Consider the following 22,030-nt stretch of genomic DNA (forward strand, 5'->3'; position numbering starts at 1 on the left):
TGATTTTAATATATTGCATATCCTCCGAAAAATTATCGTAAATAATTCAATATATTATATATTTTTTGCTGTTAATCTTATTTTTGGAAAATCTTTAAATAATTTAACCTTTGCATAGCTTTTTATTGCAAATGAACCTTTATTGTAAATAATCAGTTACAACCGGTTAATCACTCTTTCTTTTAACTTATTCAAACAATACTTTTTATTTTTCTAATTACAAAATTTCTTTGACCTTCGTTAAGGTCTCATTATACCTCTTCTTCTTTATTTTTGTACACGAATGAAAATTCTCACCAGCTCGAAAATCTTTCTTTGCCCTTTGCAACTTTGCTTTGAAAACATGTTCACATTTCACACAATTTCCGGAAATTGAACCAACACTTGGAGAAGAAGAGGAGTTAGAGTTCATGCCTTTTAATATTATTACGATTTTCACTAAATTAAAGATGTGAAAGTTTTTTTCTCTCTCTAAAATTTTGGGGTTGAATATAGTATTAATACATCGAAGCAAGCTTATAAAGAAAGAGGAGGATGGCCTGTTGAACATAACGAATATTAGTAACCTAGAATAGCCGGTTTGTTTCTTTGAGGGTCCATTTGCAACAAAATGAAGGCAAATATTGGATTATTAAAAATTTTTCAAAAGATGAGATTATTCACGGGTATTGGGCAATAGATTGCATTATTCAGAATAATTTTTCTCAAATTCTCAAATGAGACAATCTTACAGTGATAACATCTCTATTTGATAGCTTAATGTACACTTATAATATTAAAATGGTCACTTACAATCTTACAAAAAAGAAACCAATGATAAGTGATTACTTTTTATTGTTTTAAAGTTACCACCTATAGAAAATTAACTGACACCACATAAAATCTTAAAATGACCAATTATAACCTTAAAGTGATTACATATAGTTTTAAAGTCATTACTTTTTGTAGTCCTAAGTTAATTATTTATAATTTTAAAATAATCACTTATAATCTTAAAGTGATCACATATAATTTTAAAGTAATCACTTATACTTTGACGATCACATACAACACTTGCTTGGTAATGTATAGGCCTCACAGTTTAATTTTCTTGACCCATGTGTTTAAATTTGCTATATTATATTCAATTTAATTTTAATGTAAACAATTTTAAATGATGTTGCATTTTAATATTACAATACATTTTGTCTTGAATTATTTTGTTGAAGTGAAATTTTTTTTATCTTTTGATTCAATTAAGGATCCCATTTTAATAGATATCGTAAAAATAAATAGGATCTCTAATATATTTACTCTGCCTCTGATTTCAACCATCCTTCATTTAAAATGGAATATTCAATGCCAGAATGGCTGGTTCTTGGGGTGTCCCAAGTAGCCGCCCACCTAGGGCCTTGAAATAAGGGGCCTTAAATAATTAGATGGTGCTATTCAGATACGGTCCCGAGCAACATTTTTTATTTGATTTGTTTCCAAACTATTTTATATTTGAAGTAATATAATAATGCAATACATTTTGTCTTGAATTATTTTTCTTAAAGTGGAAATTTTTTTATCTTTTAATATAATAAAGAGCCCCATTTTAAAAGGCGTTGGAAAAATAAATAGGGTCTCTAAAATCTTTGCTCCGTCCTTAATTATATTAGGTATGAGGAGGGCATATGCTGTATTCATATTTCTAGCTCAAAGGGCTCTGGTGTAAAGGGGTGTATTATAGTACATAATATATTTTGGACCCTCAATCATCTGCTTAAACTTTTAATTGAGTTGGTTATATGACAGTAAGTCAGTAATGAGGAGTGATTCGCATGTGTCGTGCATGTATCAATTAATGGCGAATACGAAACGCTAACACTTATGTAAAGTGTCTTCGAAACCCAGTAAAGTTCTCACCCAAAGGTTAGCTAAATCGATTCATCAATAGATGTACATGTATATAATTTGGTAAATTAGCGAAGTAATTTAATAAATTAAGTTGTCTATACAATAAATATGAAGAAATGTACATGTATATAATTCACGATAATTATAGGTTCACTTAGTGATTGTAGACTTTTCTTTTATTTATTATCATTTTAATTCAATTCTTACCATTTATAAAAAGATTTAATTCTTTCTTCCAGCTCTTTTTTACTATAGTAAATCATTCTTACAATGAAATTAATATAAAAATACTTTTAATCCAATTTTTCAAAATTTAGCATTTATATATTTAAAGGATGTAGCTAAGGTATTAAAGAATTGAAGAAAGCAAAGGTAAAGAAGTAATGATAAAGACATGGAAGGAAGAGAAGAGTAAAATAGAAGAAGAGGAACACCCCACATATTGGCTTTGTAGTGGTTAGGCTTTAATAATTCCCTTGGATATTATTAATGACTTTTCGCCACTAAAAGATTGGGTGATTCACGAGACTTGTCCTTTGAGAGATGATCATCTTTTCAAGGCTATCCCTTTACATATTTAATGTCTCATGCATTTCTTTACCAAAACAAGGGTCCCTATTTGAATGTGATGTTTGCCTTTCTGTTTTGATAAGCACATTATAATCTGTCCTACTACCTTTTCAGTTTTCATACATAATCAATACATTTTCGAGTACGAATATATTTGATTTTTTTATTTTTCGCAATTGATTTTGCCTTTGAAGGTTTATTTTGACCAAAAAAATATTAACCGTAAATATCACAATTAACATATTTTACGGTTATTATTTTACTTAAGTAGCTCACATTATATAGTTAGAATTAAAATTTTGACATTACTATTGATATAAAACCAAACAATCTTAGCTAAGAGTCATACATCAACACTTATAGACTAGAGCAGTTCGTGAGCGGGCTACCCGTAAGGTTCGATCTACGCGGCTTGCAAAACAGGCGGACTTGGACAATACTTTTCAAAAATAATTAAAATTTGGACAAGTAATACCCGCCCGCCAAGATAAAGTGGCGTCTAGCAACATCAAAATAATACCCGCGGGTATACCCAACCGTAAGCTTAGTCTACTCATCTCGTCTACATTACCCCACTACAAAAAAAAAAAAAAAAAGTTTGGCGACAAAAAAAAAACAGCTTTTGACTCTAAGTCTGGCGACAAAACTAGCGACAAAAAGGCATTTTTTGTCGCCATTATTGTTGTTCAAAATTTTTAAATAGTTTATTTTTTAGTAATTGGGCGGGATAAGTTTAATTGAACTGTAAAAACATTTTTGCGACAAACTCTTTGTCGCCTACTTTGTCGCCATTTTATCTCTCTTAATTTTGGTGACAAATTTAGTGACAAAACAATTTGTCACCAAAACTTATTCATTTTCTTTATAAGCTAAGCATTGTGTCATATCTCTCTCCATCTCTCATCTTTCTTCTCTGATCTCTATATTCCTACATTTTTTTTCCTTCCCTAAATCCCCATAAACTTATCTTTACAAGAAGCTTAATCGCTTCATTAATGAAAGCTACTACCCTTTGTTCTCCTTCATTCGGAAAGAACACTTATCTTCGCTCTAATCTCAAAACTTTTAAAATTTTTTCCAAATATTGAGTTTTGAATGCTTCGATCTAGGTTGTATTTCCTTTGTTTTTTTCGTGTGAATGCTTCGATCTGGATTGTATTTTTGGATCTGAGTTGTATTTTTGTTCTTGTTCATGTGGATTCTGGGTTTGCTTTTGTTCTTCGTTTTTGTGGTGTTGTTCGATTTTGTTCTTTGATTTTGTGTTGTTCTTCATTTTTTGTTCTTCGATTTTGGGTTGTTGTTCTTCGGTTTTTTCCTTCGATTTAGTGGTTGTTCTTCGATTTTGTTCATCATTTTTTTTCAAGTTTTTGTTCTTCGTTTGTTTTTTCATTTTTAAGTTGTTGGGTTTTTGTTTTGGTTGTTCATATTTTTGTTCTTCATTTTTTTTCATATTTTTTGTTCCTCATTTTTTTTCAGATTTTTTGTGTTGGGTCTTTGTTCTTTTTTTTTTGTTTATGTTCTTCATTTATTTTTCAATTCTGGGTTTTTTTTGTTCTTCCATATTATTGGATCATTTGTGAATTTTTAGAAATTATCTATTTTTCAGAATTTGGAAAGGATAATTAATTTACTAATTATCTTTTAGTTAAAATTAAATTTACTCATTAAGTGTTATTTAATTCAGTTTTGCTGTGTAAACACTTTGTCGCCATATTGTGTTATATTTGTTGTTCCCATTAAATAATGATTATCCAACTTAGTTTAATACTCCTATTAGTATTATAATCTACTTATCTACTGTCTACATTACTCCGTAGTAAGATGATGATAATCGATGACTGCATTGCTTTGGTTGGATCATCCAGCATAACGTCTATTTTATTTAATTTGAGTATTTTGAGACTTTTATGTATATGGAGTATTTTGGAAAATATATTGTATTATTTTAATTGTTATTAAGGTTTAACTTTATAATTTGTATTGTTTTTTTAATTTTTATATAAGAAATGTTCGCTTATCCACGGGTCCTGGCCCGCCCGCTAAAAAAATGGGCGGGCAGCGACAAAAAATAGGTCCTCAAATGCGAGCGGGCTTTTGAATATTTAAGCCCACAGGTAGATTTTTAAGGGATTTATCCGATCTACTACCCGCCCAAGCTCGGCCATAAACAAATTTATTATAGACATAGTCATATATAGTATAAAACAATAAACCAAATATGTTATTATTATTTTTTTTGGAAAATGAAAGCATTTCATAATTCCAAATGAACTGTACAAATAATGAGAGCAACCATCTCACCTAGTTTGCATCAGCATGGAGAGAGGAGCCCACCTTCTAAGGGGTTCTCCACATATGTTATTATTATTATTATTATTATTATTATTATTATTATTATTATTATTATTATTATTATTTGGCAAATAAAATTCTATTATTCACCATAAAAACCAAATCAATACAAAACCAAACTAAAGCCACACCCAGACTGATTTTGTATTAGTATGGAACCAAGGCCCACCTTCTATGAAGGGTTTTCAAGGCCCAATCCTCATGTGCACAGTAAGGAAGGCCCACAGTGTCGAGGCTCAACATACCAAGCCATAAATAAAACTATACAAAGCAACAACCCAAAAAGAAGTGGAAAAATAAAACAAAACTACAAGAGGCAACTTCAAAACTCAATGGCAGCTGTGAGATTCAAAGCTTGGCATCTCTATTTGAAATCCTGTTTAATCATGGTAATTACACGCCTAGGGGGACGCATAAACTCATATATACCATACTGCTTCATTCCTACACTTCCAAATATGATAAATTGTGCAAGCAAAGATGGGTGTCAACACTTGTTGCTTTGATTTGGATAGATGATGTTTCTTGAAGTCCATGTGAGTAATCGGCTTCAAGGTGATGCCAATCCATGATTTGATACCCTCCATACATAAGAGACTAAAGGGGCAGTTAAAGAAAAGATGGTTGTGAGTCTCAGTTTGTAGAACACACAAGGGACATGAGGCATCAACCACCACTCTTAAATGCCTAAGCTTTTCTTTGCTTTTTAGCCCTTATTTAGCAGCTAACCAACAAACAAACCTAGTTTTAGGTATAGAAATCCTATTCCAAACTAGGTGTCTCCACCGAACCTTATTATGTTTCTCTAAATTGTTTTTATAAACCTCCTTGATTGAATATTTTGTGTTGCATATCCAATGTCTTAAAGCTACTGTCACTGCACAAAGTTTTTTAATAGTCTAACAAACTGTGACATGATTATTAAAAATCTCCCATTTTTCCCTTTAGTGTATACTCCATAAACCCACTTAACCCATAAAGACTCTTGCATAATATGAATATGAAAATGATTTTGCCAACAACTGCCTGATTCCAAAAATGAATATTCCTCGCACCAAGACCATCTACCTCTTTTCCTTCCAGTTAATGTTTCTAGGCTTATGAGATTCTGAAACCCCGAACCAGAGAAATTAGCGACAAATTGAGTTAACAATATTGATTACCCTCTTTGGAAGGATGAAGATTTGGCACCAGTATGAAGAAATCCCCATCAAAACTGAGTTGATGAGCTGTAAGCGTGCTGCATATGAGAGGAGCTTTGCTTGCCAAGAACTAATGCGTTTAGTCATCTTATCAGCCAATTTCTCACATTCAGGAATCGCTTGGACAAAACAGGAACCCCTAAGTACTTGAAAGAAGGAATGCCAAGAGCAAAGTGAGAAATGCTCCTAATGTCCTCTTTAATGGCGTTATCAACCCCGACCAAATCGATTATAGATTTATTAGTATTAGCATAGAGTCCTGAGGTATTAGAAAAGCCCTTAAAACATTCACAGATAATTCTCACTAAGGAAAGATCTTTTGTGCAAAAGATCATTAAATCATCCGCAAAGCACAAGTGTGTGAGCTTAATGGTTTTACATATGGGAAGAAAACTGAAAGTACCTACAATACTCTTCAAACTCCTAGACAAATACTCCATTCCAATAAGAAATAATAAAGGAGAAAGAGGATCACCTTGCCTTAACCCTCGCTTAGCTGCAAAAAAGTTGGTGGGAGACCTATTAATCATTAGGACATAACTTGTGGATGTGATGCAAACCATGATGATTTTAATGAACTTGTGAGGAAAGTTAAGAGCCACCATCATCTTTTTAAGAAAGTGCTAGTTCATCGTATCATAGGCCTTACATAGATCAATTTCTATAAGACAATTAGGAGCACAATTTTGCCTAGTATAGTGCTTAACTAGGTCCTGACAGAGCAAGATATTGTGCATAATACTTCGACCTGCCACAAAAGGTCCTTGAGCTTGATCAATCAAATAATCCAGCACAAGCTTAAGATTAGAACAAATAAGTTTAGATATACATTTGTAAAGCACGTGACAGCAAGAGATTGGTCGAAAATCACCTGGATGTAAGGGATTAACCACTTTAGGAATCAAGGTGATTTTCATGTTATTCTAACTCTTGAGCATTTTGCCATTTTCAAAAAATTATATCATCTCCCAAAACCTCCCTAGAAGCCTTGTAAAAGCCACTATTGTAACCATCTAACCTTGGGGCCTTATCATCAAGGATACTCAACAATGCATGCTTAATCTCTATAGGGGAAAACTTGAGGTTAAGCAACGTATGATGGTGAGAAGATATGATTAGGCCCTGATATGTGTCAACATTGAATGAAACCCTATCCTTGCCCTCAAAGTAAAACAACTCAGAATAAAAATCAAAAAAAGCCTGATGGATCTGAGACGGATTAGTGATATCCCTCCTCTTAAATCTGATGAACATGATTTTATTGTGTCTTATCAAGTGCTTAATGCTTTGATAGAAGAAAGCATTATTGTCATCCCCAAATCGAACCCAATTCATCTTTGCTTTTTGTTGAAGGGCATAGTCAAACTCTTTTTGAAGTTGATGAAGAAAGGTAGTAGCTTTTTTCTCTTAAGTAGCTAAGGTCTGATCACCCGGATTATCATGAAGCAGGTTTTGCAAATGAAGTAACTCAACATTAGCTTTATCCACCTCTATACGACTATGCTCCTTCCCAAATAAGAGTTTCATCTTAGATTTTAGCAATCTTAGCCTTTTAGTAATTTGATAACTGACACAACCCTTAATATCAGTACACCAATGATCACGAATAATGTTATGAAAACCTGCCTTCTATGCCCAACAATTGAAAAACCGAAAAGGATTTTTTGAATATTGAGAAGGAGAGGATACCAGTATTGGAGTATGATCATACTCCTCCAAAGTAAGGAACTGATCCATTGAAGTAGGGAAACTTTCCTCCCACTGATCATTCCTTAGCACTCTATCAATTTTACTCATGACACGATTATCACCCGCTTGCTTATTAGTCTAGGTAAAAAATCTCCCATGATATTTCAGATCCAGACATCGCCATGCAATCCCTAAAAGGTTGAACTTCAGCTAATCTTACTGTGGAACCTATCCGTTCATCAAGATTTGCTAATAGTTCAAATCTCCAAGAATAATCCAAGGGGAAGTGATAGTTTGACTCATAACCAGAAGATCATAGAGCAGATGTTGATGCTTATGTTTGTCTGAAGAACCATACACAAAGGTGCAAATGAATTGGACACTATTAAGTGGAGAAACAGCAACATAAATATATTGACTCTAACAAATCAAAATGTTCACGTGCACATCCTCACCTTTCCATCCTACTATAATACGACCACCATCATGCTAGGCTAAGTTAGTCGTAATACACCAATTGGGGAAGATATGAAGATAAAGTGCCCCCAATACTCTACACTTTACCTTGGTTTTAAGGAAAACAATAAGACTAAAATTATGATAGGAGATGAAATGGGCTATCTCTAACTATTTTTTTGGCCTTATTAATACCCCTTACATTCCATGCACCAAAACTAATCATTATCCCTAATGGGATCAGCTCCCAGCGCTATAAAATTCGAAGGTTTAATAGTCTCACTAATATCATGCTCCATATTCAAAACATTAAAACCATTGCTAAGAACCAAAGTAGTTTATTGTCTCACCAGAGAGGTAGAAATATTCTGCTGTAAAGAAGCAACAACATTCTCAGTATCAGAAACAAGTGCTTGAAACTAAGCAGTGGTAGGCAATATAAGTTGCTGTGAAAATTCCTGTGAAGTAGAAATAGCAGCTGCCCCTTGTTGCTAAACATGTGTCTTATCAGATTGCACAATGTCTGTAGCAGTTTTAACCCCTTGCTGCTGAAAATATGCCTCGGAAGACTCCACAATATCCTTACCCTTCTTGACTCCTTGCTACTGTTCATTATGTACTCGTGGCTTGAATGCTTTCCTCAATGGTCTAGGACCATACTCATCCACTTGAAGCTGAGACTTAGATGCTTTTGGTAAACCCATCCTACAATCATCAGCAACATGCCCATACTATGCACACTTGGTACACCATGAAGGAAGCCAATTATATGGCACAAGTTGTGTTATAAGTTCCTTATTTTCATTGGAGAAAAATAGTTCCTCAGGAAATCCATCAGCCACATTCATATCAACCAATACTCTCGCATACATCATTCTAGTCTTAGTCAGAGTGGCCTTATCCACCTTTAATACATTACCCAAATACCCTACTATCTGCTTCAACATACAATCGGTTCAGTACATAACATCCAGTTTAGGTAACTTCACCCACACCGGAATAGAGGTTAGACTTGACTTCTCATATAATATATTCGAGTACTATGGTTTAACTATGAAAGGCTTTTTATCAAAGAGAATGTCATTCATGTTACAAGCTTGATCCTAGTGTTCTTTCAAAGCAAACCGTACTAGAAAAACATCTCTATTGACCATACCAACCTTATCAATATGAAAATCCTTCCATATTTTCAACGAACAAAACCATCTATAACATGAAGGGAGGATTGGCATTAGTGACATAACAAACAACCGAAAGCTCCCAATACTTAATCTCAGGTTCAACATCCAGTTTACTGATTTTTGCAATTTTACGCACAGTTGGAGTGCAGGAATCAATAGGGTTCTGGACAGGAGGCGGATTAGGGGAGACAAGATGAACAGTAGGCAATGAAATAGTATTATTACCTGACTACAAGGTGGAACCCTTCAAAATCTATACCCAGTTGAGCTTTACTATACTAGGACCTAGAGAAAATAACTGCTTAGAGCTCGACTCAGGAAGATCCTCACTAAGCACAGAAGATTGAAACAGGTATATGTCCAGTGAGGAAAAAGATTCTCTTTCGGAACAACTCTCTGAAAGCTTCCTTGGTATCGCCTTCACTTTAGGTGGTCGGCCCCTCCTGCCCATTTCTGAATATTATTATTATTATTATTATTATTATTATTATTATTATTATTATTATTATTATTTGATAGAATTCTTCTTATTATTGGTAGATAAAGGTCAAATATAATTAGAAAGATATAGGCTTCATAAAAGTGTTCTAGATTTATTTAGTTTTCATACTAATAGAAATAATAATATTACTATGGAAATAGGAATAATATTATATATTCTATTATTAACCTTTTTAGCTTTAGGGTTTCTATAAACTTCCATAAATAAAGGTGCTAGGCTGATCATATTTGCATTTTAAAATTTGAGATAGAGCCTTTTGAGATTAGTGAGAGTTCTTATTAATTATAAGGGAGTGTTTAAAAGTTTTCAAATTGAATCTCATATTATTTGTTGATGTTAATATAAGGGTAAAAGGGTTCTTTCACTATATATATAAATCGTGTTGTTTGTGGTATCACATTTAAAGTACATAGTTGTTCCAAAATAGTGGTATCAATAGCCAAGTTCGTGGTAGTATTGATGAAAAAACTATTTGGTGGTAGATTTCAATTCGAGCCATATGTAATGGTAAGTTAAAATTTACATTTTGACAGAGCTTAGTGAAAGATTTATTGATCTAATAAGGGTTATATGTAATTCTTGAGGATAAGAAACTTGCAGATGTAGAGGAACCAAAGTGGGTACATATAAAATTGGTCTTATTCAATGTATTTGTCATAAAACAAAGGAGTACATGAAGGAGTTGAAAGAGGTAAAGAGAAGAGAATTATTTCTATTGTGCAAGATAAAGGTGATCTTTTTCTAGTACAAGAGTTGATAAAAGATGAGTGTCTACCCAACGGAGAAAATATAAAAGTTGTAAGGATCAGAGAAGTGGAGATTATGCTTCACAATGGCCAAATAGTAACTCTAGGTAAGGTACGATATGTACCTAATTTATAGAGAAATCTAATCTCTTTAGAAATTACATGATGGATGGATGGATCATGATCACTAGTGGGTTCCCGGTGATTGTGTTTGGTAAAAAGAATGAGAGAAATCTCTGTTTATGAGTATGGTAGAAAGATTTGCGTTCAAGGGAAGACACTGTTGGAAAGTTTTCTTCAAAATAGACTTTTGTGGCTCATTAATTTGAGTTGGTAGTCATATTGGGTTTAAGGGACGGTTTGTTAAGAAATAAACCAAATATGTATATTATTATTTGATTGATTTCCTATTATTCCCTCTGTTCCTCTCAATTTGAACCTCTTTCTATTTAGTTTGTTCCTCTCATTTTGCACCCTTTTCCTTTTTGGCAATGACCCGCTTTCTTTCTTTAAATCTCGTCAACAAACTTATTAATACTCTTCATTTTAACCACTTATTTCAATCATCCATTTACTTTTTGTCTTATTTTCTAACCCAATTTTACTTTTCACAAAATTTTACCCAAAATAAATTGAGTTCATTTCCAATATAATTAGTATTACTGGATAATTACCAGGAAATTAGTGGTCAAATATAATTAGTATTACTAGAAAATAACCAGGAAATTAGTGGTCAAATATAATTAGTATTACTGGATAATAACCAGGAAATTAGTGGTCAAATATATTTAGTAAAACTGGATAATAACCAGGAAATTAGTGGTCAAATATAATTAGGAAAAAATAGATCTCCTAAAAGTATTCTAGCATTATTTAGTTTCCTAACTAATAGAATTGACAATATTAGTGTAATGTCCCGTGCATTGCACGTGATTTTAAAATTTTCAAATATATAATAATTTAACTATTTTTATAGTTTTTTCCAAATATAATTATTAATTTTTCAGATAAAAAATCTTTAATAATCATATTCAAAACATTTACATAATCAAAGTAAATCTTAAATTTATAATGTAACATACTTAATGCAACAATAGAAAAATCAATTTAATATATATAAAGATATTTTCTACCCTTTAAATTTATTTGTCACACGTATTGCCAATTTCTCTCATACATAGCACATGGTAATTTTTAGGTGCATTAAATTTATTTGAATGATATGCAAAATGCAATAACAATTTTAATTTGTCTACACTTTAACATATCAAATTCGCCTTTCCACGCGACTTGAATTCTATCTGCAATTTTTTTTAATTAATTGATAATTATGTATCAGTCCCACATGAATTATAAGCAACTTTCTAATGTAAAGTAAATCATATAATTTTTAAAAATACTAACATGTTTTGAATTTAGAAGCAATGTTGCTCGATTCTTTAGAAATTCTTTCTCGTGTTACTTGTTGATAAGTAAAAGGAAAAAGCTTTGTTATTATTAATAATTTTAATGTTCAACTAATATCTGCAATTTATATTCAAGACTCAATAAACTATTTTAAATTTAAATTTAAAGTTCAATGGAAATCGTAAAGCAAATATTACCTTGGAGATAAAACATCCAAATGAATATTTCTTTGAATAGATATATTATCATTATTTTTACAATTTAGACATTTTTCTTTATCTTTGTGCGTTTTTTTTATTAGTTGTCCAGCATCTTAGAGACATAAATTCTAATTATCTATGTGTGCGGTTGATGTTTGAACCAACCAAAATGTTGTATTTTCCCTGAAATTTTTTTAATAAATAAGAATGTTAAATAACTTTTTTATTGTAGCTAAGTATATTAAATAATAGAAAATATTTTAGCACAAATTTATATGAAGATAATAATTGTGCATGCTTTCCTTTTCAATATGAAACATTTAGCAGAAACTTATTCATGTCTTACAATGTTAAAAATGTATTGCAAAACCGAAGTATTATATGTTTGTATGATGAAACTGAGTAATGAATATGGGGCAAAGGTAAGGCCTTACAACAACAATAATAATAATAATATAACTAATGCCTAAAATCAACATTGAAAACTCTAGAGTATTGATGATTGAGTAGATAAAGTTGTCGAAATAAAACCCCTTTCACATAGAAGTACAAGCAAAATAGAAAACATCTTTTACACTAGAGTAAATGATACTATTTAATTAACTAATTGTGAATTCCTCAACTCTCATTCTGGAACCGCCATGTGTCAAAGTGATTTCCGAATTAGTATATTACTAGATAGTGCCCGTGCGATGCACGGCTTTATCAAATTTTCTGACATATTTGTATAAATTAAGAAATTAAAATTTAAAAAATAAATTGTACATTATAGTTATATTTCGTTTTACTCTGAACAGTTGTATGCATTACGTACATTATATCATATTTTGCATTGTTCGTAACATAATTATGTAAATACTTCTACTTTTTATTTTGAATAAAAGAGCAAATGGTTCGTACCCTGAGTACAATACGAAATTATGAATTTTTTTAATAAAAAATAACATACCAATTTTTGCTAACAAAAATAACGATTACATTAATTTATAGAAGTATTAAATATTATTACTATTAATAACACAGTTTAAAATCAAATATAAATACATAAAAATATGTAAAATTATTTTATTAGTTTAAACGACAGAGATAATTTTTTCTTATAAAAATATAAGTTACTTGTATAAACATTAGTTACAACCTAAATCACATTAGAATTATTCAATGCATTTACGTAACCAAGAGTATAAATAACAAAAATAAATCCTAATAAAAGTATATTATGTTTTAATCATTTCAAAATATCCAATACACTAAATAATATTGATTTAATAAATAAAATTGAAAACGTTTTATAAATAATTGAAATAAATGAAATATTATATATAGTTTTCTAATACATTATAAATGCGATTTGACCCAAAAGGTAAAAAGTAATTAATAAGAATAATAATATACTCAAAATAAGAAAGTAGTAAGTCAAAGATAATCATACTAACAATGACATCATCATTAAGTTTTAGAGGAAAAAGTTTTAATGAGAAAGCGACATGTAAGGATTTTTAAAAGGTGATAATGTCAGCCGTGTTGTGTTTTAGTAATAGTTATAGATTATAGACTAGTTTGAAATCCGTGCCAAGCACAGAAAATTGTATAAAAAATTTTATATAAAATTTAAATAAATTATAATAATTATGAGAATCATATTATTTGTTAATGGGTCAAAATGACAATGACAAAATGCAATTGACAATAAATTTTGAATGATTATTTGTATTTTACATTTATTAATTTTTTTAAAAAAACCAAAATTCCATTTGGTTTATTGTTATTATAACATTACTTCCATGAAGTATGAGGAAAAAGTTTTAGCTAATAATGTTAAAATTTGTCCTTTATATTATATTTAATTTTTTGCTCTCAATTTCTTTTAGGAATTAACTCACTTACTTTGCACACTTTAAAGTTTTGATAATATTCCCACCAAATGTTATTTAATATCAACTACAAATACAATTTATCTTTTGATCTAATCCTCTAATTTATTTATCTCACGTATTGATTTGAGCAATATTGAACAACACCAAAATAACATTTAAACCTTCATATTAAGGGTGCAAATCAATTGAAATGAAGATATCATAACTTTATAAGGTATGGCGGTTTGGGATAGAATAACTTCATATGTTTCTTAAAATTGTCATGGTCGCCATACTTTTCTAGTAACTTTATCTTAGTATTGTTTTATAACATATGGTCTTCATTCTTTCTTCATTCAATTTATTATTCCATAAAATATTTAATATATTACTAGATATTTTGATATTGATGATAATTTATTTAGAATGTAAATTTTAAATTTCTAATAATTTCTTTAATTGACTAATTGACCATAGCCCAGACCGTTATATATGTGTATAATCTTTGATTAGTTTCTTTTATATGTTCTTTATCTTTTAGATAGTGGCTCTTAGGAAAATGAAGAATGTTTGGGTCGTTATTTTTATTGTCTTTGATTATTTGCTATAATAATATAATGATATAATTGACAATTCTGCTAATATTTAGGCGGGAAAACTTTTAACCACAACTTGACACGTAGTACTGAAAATTTTCTTTGGTTTTTCTTTTAATTTAGTATATGTAGCTTAGATATGATATGATATGATATGATGATATATGATATATAAAAATTATGCAATAATATTATATTTTACTACTAACCTTAATTATGAGGTATAGGGTTTTTTGTGAACTTCTACAAATAGGGGTGTTAGATTACTCATATTTGTATACTCATATTTGTATCACAAAATTTGAAAGATAGCCTTAAGAGATTAGTGAACGTTCTCATCAATGGTAAGCGAGTGTTTGAGAGTTCTCAAAAAAATTCTTATATTATATGCCGTTGATAATGATATAAGGATGAAAAGTTCTTTTAGTAAAAAAATATTTTTTGTGTTTGTACGTCATTATTGTGGGTATCTCGTTTAAAGTAGTTTTGGTTCTTGACCACATATTTCATTAGTGTTTATTACAAAGTTATGAAGGATCTTTTCTTAACTAAGAATTGTTTTTACTACGTAACAATCATACAACTTATTAAAAGAATTGCCAAATTTCACATGACACTCTTTTAATAAGGTTGTCCAAATGGTAAAATATTAGAGGTTCTAAGATGTTCTATTAGTAACGATTATTATATTATAGGTAGGATCTTTGATGCTGTAGGAAAAAAAATTTATTACATACCCATAAATAATTAATTAGTCAACAATAATAGAATATAATATTCTTATTTAGCTAAGTTTTCAATCAGACAACTTATTAAAAGAGTTGCCAAATTTCACATGTCACTCTTTTAATAAAGTTGTCCAAAGGGCAAAATATTAGAGGCTTTAAGATGTTCAACTAACTATTATTATTATTATTATTATTATTATTATTATTATTATTAATTAAAATTGAGAAAATTATCAATTCACCAAAACCAAAACAATACATACACAAAAGGGGAATCTAGCCCCGTCCTATACAATGCATCAGTATGAAAAGGGTACCTACCTTCTAGGAAGGGTTACCCCCTCACTCTTCATGTGCAAAGGGAGGAAGAAAGAAAGCCTAAAAGACCAAAGCATAGAGACACAAGCTAAACTTCTAGATCTCTAATCCATTGATGAGAACTGGTCTCTTGCGGGTATAGAGTAGTAATCCTTCACTTAATCTCATGCTTGACTTGATGCATCACGTGTTGAACAGATCTTACAAAGTGTTTCCAGACAGCTTCGTTCCTAGTCCGCCAAATATAATAGCTGAGGCTACATATACTGGAGGCTATAACCTTTCTCTTAAAATTGGAGATCTTCCACTTTTTTTTTTTTTTTGCGATAGTGGTCAAATTCGGCTTCTGGCTGTGGATATCTAACCAAGAACTCAGAATGCTAAAACACTTAGAGCTAAAGGTACATTCAAAGAAAACATGCTTTACGGTTTCCTTGGCATCTCCACAGATGGGGCATGTGCTGTTGTCAGTGACCCCAATATGGAACAGTCTGTGCTTGGTTTTGAGTTTGTTTTGTATAGCAAGCCATATAATAAATCGAGCTTTAGGTAGAAGCTCTATTCTAGACAAACTTACTCCAAGGCATACAAGGTTATTATTATTATTATTATTATTATTATTATTATTATTATTATTATTATTATAGGACCTTTGATGCTACAGGGAAAAAATTTATTACTATCCAAAAAAAATTAATTACTCAAAAATAATAGAATAAAATATTCTTATTTAGTTATGTTTTCAATATGCATGATGCTTTTACAATTTATCTTTGCTTTTTCAATAAGATTGCATTGTATAACACTACAAATAAAAAATGTTATTTACATACCCGTGCATTGCAAATTATTTATTATTATTAAATCAAAAATTTTAAAATTTTAAAAGCATATATAAACAAATTATTTATATTATAAAAATGTTATTTACAGTTTTCAATATGTATGTAACTAGCAAATTATTTATTACACAAAAACTAGTTAAACTATGAAAATTTTAAAATCATATAAATTGAAATTAACTTCAATCATAGAATAAAAATTATATTTAACAAATGGAGTTGAAGTATCCCTAAAATTATCCCTTTTGAAAAAAAAAACTAAGTGTTTCGATTATGAAACGAGGAAGTGGAAAGCACTTGAAATACTGTAAGCGGAAGCGTTATCAGGAGCGGCGATTCGTGGAAGGAAGCGGCTTGAATTCCTGCAAAACAACACGTTAGCCTTGTCCGGGGGGTGATCTCCCGGAAAACCCCTCCGACGCTCAAGTCAGAACGTGGATATGAGAATATTTAGTAGATGATTATAAACTGAATGCAAGAAAATGTCGTGGTTGATATTACTGGAATTTTGGTAGGCTAATGAAGTGGAGTATGACTAAGGATACTTAAGAGGATTATTTTCAGATGTCCCCTTCTCTCTGATGGTTGTCCCTATTTATAATGGTGAGGAAGGAAGTTACTTCAGAGAGGAGAGGTTGAAGATCATGGGAGCAGTGGGAAGTTACCAGCCTTGGGAGAAGGATAACCAAGCAACGAGGGAGAGTGGGGAGTTGAATCAGGCAGGAGGTTATTTCCCTGGAAGGAGTTAGGGTTTCATATGGATCACTTGTTTATGGGCCAATTGAAGAGATAGGAGAATCCAGAAAGGCCCATTGACTAAAAGTCAAGGTTAGTCCAGAAGGTCAAATGTCATTAAGGTAAAATGACATTAATAATTTAAATAAATAAATAAGTTAGGTAAGTGATACGATGACATTTATCCCCACGCACGTAGGATGATAGAAGAAAGGCAACCTTGATGAATCGAAATATCTTTCTTTGTGCGGAAATGGTAATCGTCATTTTGCAGGTCTTTTGGAGGATCCCAAAAATTGGATTCGTAAGCTTTAAATCGACTGTCCATATGCCGAATTCCGAGTTCCAACGAAGAAGTTATAGCCTTTTCAAAATAACCGCAGGAGACGCTTCAAGAAAAATAAATAACATCAGTCAAGCCGCGGCTTGAAACATGTCGCGGAATATGTTTGTCCGTCTATACTATTTAGTAGCTGAATAGATGCAGAAGTTGATCCTGGTTCATGCTTTACTGATGCCGCGGAAGCCCCAATACTTAGAATATTTTGGAACAAGAAGCTCCCAAGGGGGGTCCGACTTGTCGACCGTACGGGTCTTCAGGGACTTGGATATTTTTGAACGAGATCACCATCAAAGCGGGTCCGACTTATAGACCCTACGGACAAGATGCCGGTTTGGTCTGATCTATCTTCCTTTTTTTTGTCGTGCTATAAGCCGTAAAATCAAGGGAAGGCATAATACCGCGGCATGAATGAGTTGACTCGCCAGTCAAATGAGTCAAATGTATTGAAGACGCGGCTTAAATATATACTTAGATTTTTATTCTGCACTGAGGTACTTAAGGGAGTCCGACTTATAGATGTTGCGGGAAGTTAAAAAGACTTGGAATCACTTTCTTCGTTCTAACACGCCCCCCCTTTTCTTCTAGGACGAGGGAAGATCATGTAAGTCCGAGCCTTGGATGATACGGAAAAAATGGAAGAATTTCTCCCATACTTAGAATTTTTACACCCCAACTAGAGGCACCTGGGGGTCCGACTTATCGACCATACGGACATCCCAATACTTGGAATAATTTTTATTTATCCTAGGGTGTAATTCAGTGTCCGACTTATCGACCCTACGGCTTCAATAGAAAATTTTATAACTTGGAGAATTTGTTGACATTTTCTCCCATAATGGGGGTCCGACTTATCGACTCCCCAGTCACAATTAAGGTGTGGTACTTAGAAAATTTTTCAATATTTCTCCTTTATTGAGCGTCTGACTAGTCGACCTCACGGACAAAGATAGAAACACTTCGACAAATCTTTGACGTTTTCCCCCTTATTGGGGGTCCGACTTATCGACTCCCCGGTTTAAGTTTGAGATTCCACTTTTCGTTCAAGGGATGTTTAGGTTCGATGTCTGAGCATTTATTGCTGCAATAAATAGGGTTGTTGAAACAGTTCCCTCTCACCTAACTCTCATTAACTCCCTCAATTCTTCAAATCGCTAGAAAGAGAAAGTAGAGAGAGACGCTCTGACAATCTTCAACCCTCCTCCAAACTTCTGACAAATCTCTCGAAGATCTTCAAGGATTCTGACAGAACTTCATCAAACTTCTGACAAATCTTCAAAATATTTTCAAGGTATTCAAATCTTTCTTCAAATTCTTGAATTTCTACAAATTATTCTTCAAATTGTTCTTCAGATTGTTCTTCGTGTTCTTGAATGTTTAAAGTTTTGAATTAATTTCATGAAATTAGCCCTTATCCTTCACAAGTTTCGCCTACTATTTTATGACTATTATTAATATGGATGTCGTAGCTACTCATGAGATAATAGCTAACTTCGACATTAACTCGGCTATCCCGACGGAAATCCCTTTGGTAGCATGTAGACGCTTTAATAAAGAGGGGTTGCTAATGAATGATTCGGACGATAGTAGTTCGGTGAGAATCACCCCTCATTATGAACCAATAAAGGCCGGGGATGAATCATCTGTGTCCCCTGTATACCCTCCGGAGATAATTAAAACTGCTCCTTGGGAAGTGAGCGTTGCTTTTTTCCCAAATTACTTGCCGCGAATAAATCCTGACCTAAAAGGGTTATTGTATGTAGATATAGAAAACATTGAAGGATCAGCCGATTCTTCTGGAAGGGAGAGCGCAGCGCCGGTTCCTCCTCCATTCTACATTCCGAGTGGCGGTCCCCTTAACTATTTCATAAATTTACAAACCAAGAGAGACCTAGACAAGCGTTGGGAAGCCATCTCTCAGAAACGGGGTTTGAAAGATGACATCAATATTATTACCCCGGGGAATTATGACACCGTTAGGTTTCCTCCCCCACACTGTATAGCTGTATATTTTCCTTCTTTTGAGTTAGGACTTAGGTTTCCTTTTCACCCATTTTTTAGGGAGGTGTTAGAATTTTTGAACGTCTCAGTGCCTGAGTTATATCCTAATGCGTGGGGTTGTATGGTGGAATTTTTGATCTTATGTAAAGTTTTGGCCGTGCCACCAACACTTACCGCATTTAGGTATATATTTAGAGCCTGCCTATGTAATTCTCAATCATACGGCTGTGGCTGGGTAACTTTCACCCACCGTCATGGACTGAAGATAGTCCACGACCTCCCGGATAACCAAATAGGGTATAGGACGAAGTTTCCCTACCTATACAATTCAGGAGGATGGAATATTAAGACCTCCTTCGACATCAAACCCAACCTTTCAGGTTTTAATAACGGGATCCCGCAGTGTTCTTTTAATGACGCGGTGATCATTGAGTATGCAAAGATGGACGTTCAATTGGGGAGGAAACCCATGAACTTCCAACTCAACTGGATACCAGGTCGTCCTGAGCTGGAGAATGAGAACCTCCTCTCAGAATTTGGCATCAGCTTGGCTATCGATCGGAGTAAGAGTCGTCGGATTTCTTCCTTCCCTCTTCTATGGCATGTTTATTTGTTTCTAACTCATGATTTTGCAGGGATAGCCAAGGAAAATTTACGAGCAAAAAATCCGAAACTCTTGAAGAAGTTCAGCGTTATGCGATTTGCTCAAGGGGCCATCCAACGGCCCGCGGAGAAACCTCTACCTCTTCCTCCAAAGGTATAAATTCATAAATATTTTCCGAACTGAGAGATTTCTTCGATTTCTTCTAACTTTTTCTCTTGTAGGACTCGGCAACAGTGGAGAAGGGGCTAGATGAAGTGCCCTGCGAGGAGGAGGCTCTCCGTCTCCTCGAGGAGAGGAAGAGAGTCCACATTCTCGATGACTCTCAGAGGGTAATTCCCTCTAAGAAGAGGGAATCGAGGAAGAAGAAGAGTGGGAAGGAGAGAAAAAGAAAAAGAGACTCTCCTTCCCACGGGGAGAGCGCGGCAAAGAAGGCCTCCCCGGATACAATACATACCGCCGTACCTCTATCAGCGAGGTCGGCGGAAAGGGAGATATCAATTCCCCCGGCCGAGGCTCCTCCAACAAAGGCAAGGAGAAGGTCGGGGAGTCATCTGCTGCCCCAAAGCCGCGGATTGAAGAGGTGTATCGTCGCAGGGAGGTCATACCCTTCCAGCACGATACCCTCTTTAATGAATTGGGTCACAAGGGTATGATCACACGCTTTAATAGGGCGACATCCCATCTGATCAGCCTGAAGGACGTCAATCATCTGGAGTCCCTGCCTCCTATCGACAGGGTTCGCCAACTCCAGGCCTCGGCGGCTGAGGTACGATGTTACATTTTTCACATTCTGTTGAATAAAACGGCCGGCTAATCTGTTGACCTGATTCCTTTTTTGCAGACATACTTGAGGTTATCGTTCGAATTGAACCTCAGTCGTCAGAGTGCCGCGGATAGAGAAACCCTGGCGGCCCTCACTTCTCACTGCAATGAACAGGAGGAGGAGCTGAAGAAGCTGAGGGAGGATCTTGAGGAGCTGCCGATCTTAAGAGAAAAGCTGGCTAAATGCGTCGAACTAAAAGAACGCTTAGTCGGCACAGAACAATGGCGAGAAAAGGCCAGGAAGTAGCTGGAGGGGACCGTGGGTAATTTAGATGCGGCTTCAAACATGTCGGCCACCCTCGGCCACGAAATCGGGCACCTGACGGATATTCATGCCAGGCTGGTTCGACAAAACTAGTCACTTCTGCGTCAGGTGTCTGATGATTTGGATAAATTCCAAATCTTGTTATCCGCGACAAGAATATACAAGCTTTGCTTGGGTAGGAAGTCGCGGATGGCCAGGGATTGGTTGACCTCGGATGAGCCGGAGGCGTCGAGTTTCTTGGGGGCGCTGACCGCGGAGATGGTGGGCACCGGTACCATGATAAGTGACGAAAAATTCCGCCTAGCTGCCGCGGATTTAGGCGTCGACTTCGATTCCCTCCTTGAGAAGGCAAACGAAAAGGGGGACGAAGCTTTGGCTAACCTAGCTTCGATTTTGGAGCGGGAGTCAGCGGTGCTGGTGGACCCCCATTGGGACGTGGAAGAGGCAAGGGAGTGGAACTTGCGGCTGAAAGGGAGGCCTTATGCCTTGATTTGGACAAACTCTCTCTCTCTCTCTCCTCCCTCAGCCTCGGACGTCCCCGAGAACTTGACGCTCTCTAAGCTGGAGAGTTTGTGTTTAGATTTATCCAGCCTGCTGATTGACGAGGACAAAAACCTCCAAAGCTTATGCAGGGAATTATCCGAGATCGGAGTGGAGCCGTTCGACATTGAAAAATTTATAAGCTTCACTCCGAGCCTTGGCGAGGGAGTGGTCGGGTCCCCTCAACCATCGCCTCA

The sequence above is a fragment of the Amaranthus tricolor genome, chromosome 14 (assembly GCF_026212465.1).
Source record: "Amaranthus tricolor cultivar Red isolate AtriRed21 chromosome 14, ASM2621246v1, whole genome shotgun sequence".
Classification (NCBI taxonomy): Eukaryota; Viridiplantae; Streptophyta; class Magnoliopsida; order Caryophyllales; family Amaranthaceae; genus Amaranthus; species Amaranthus tricolor.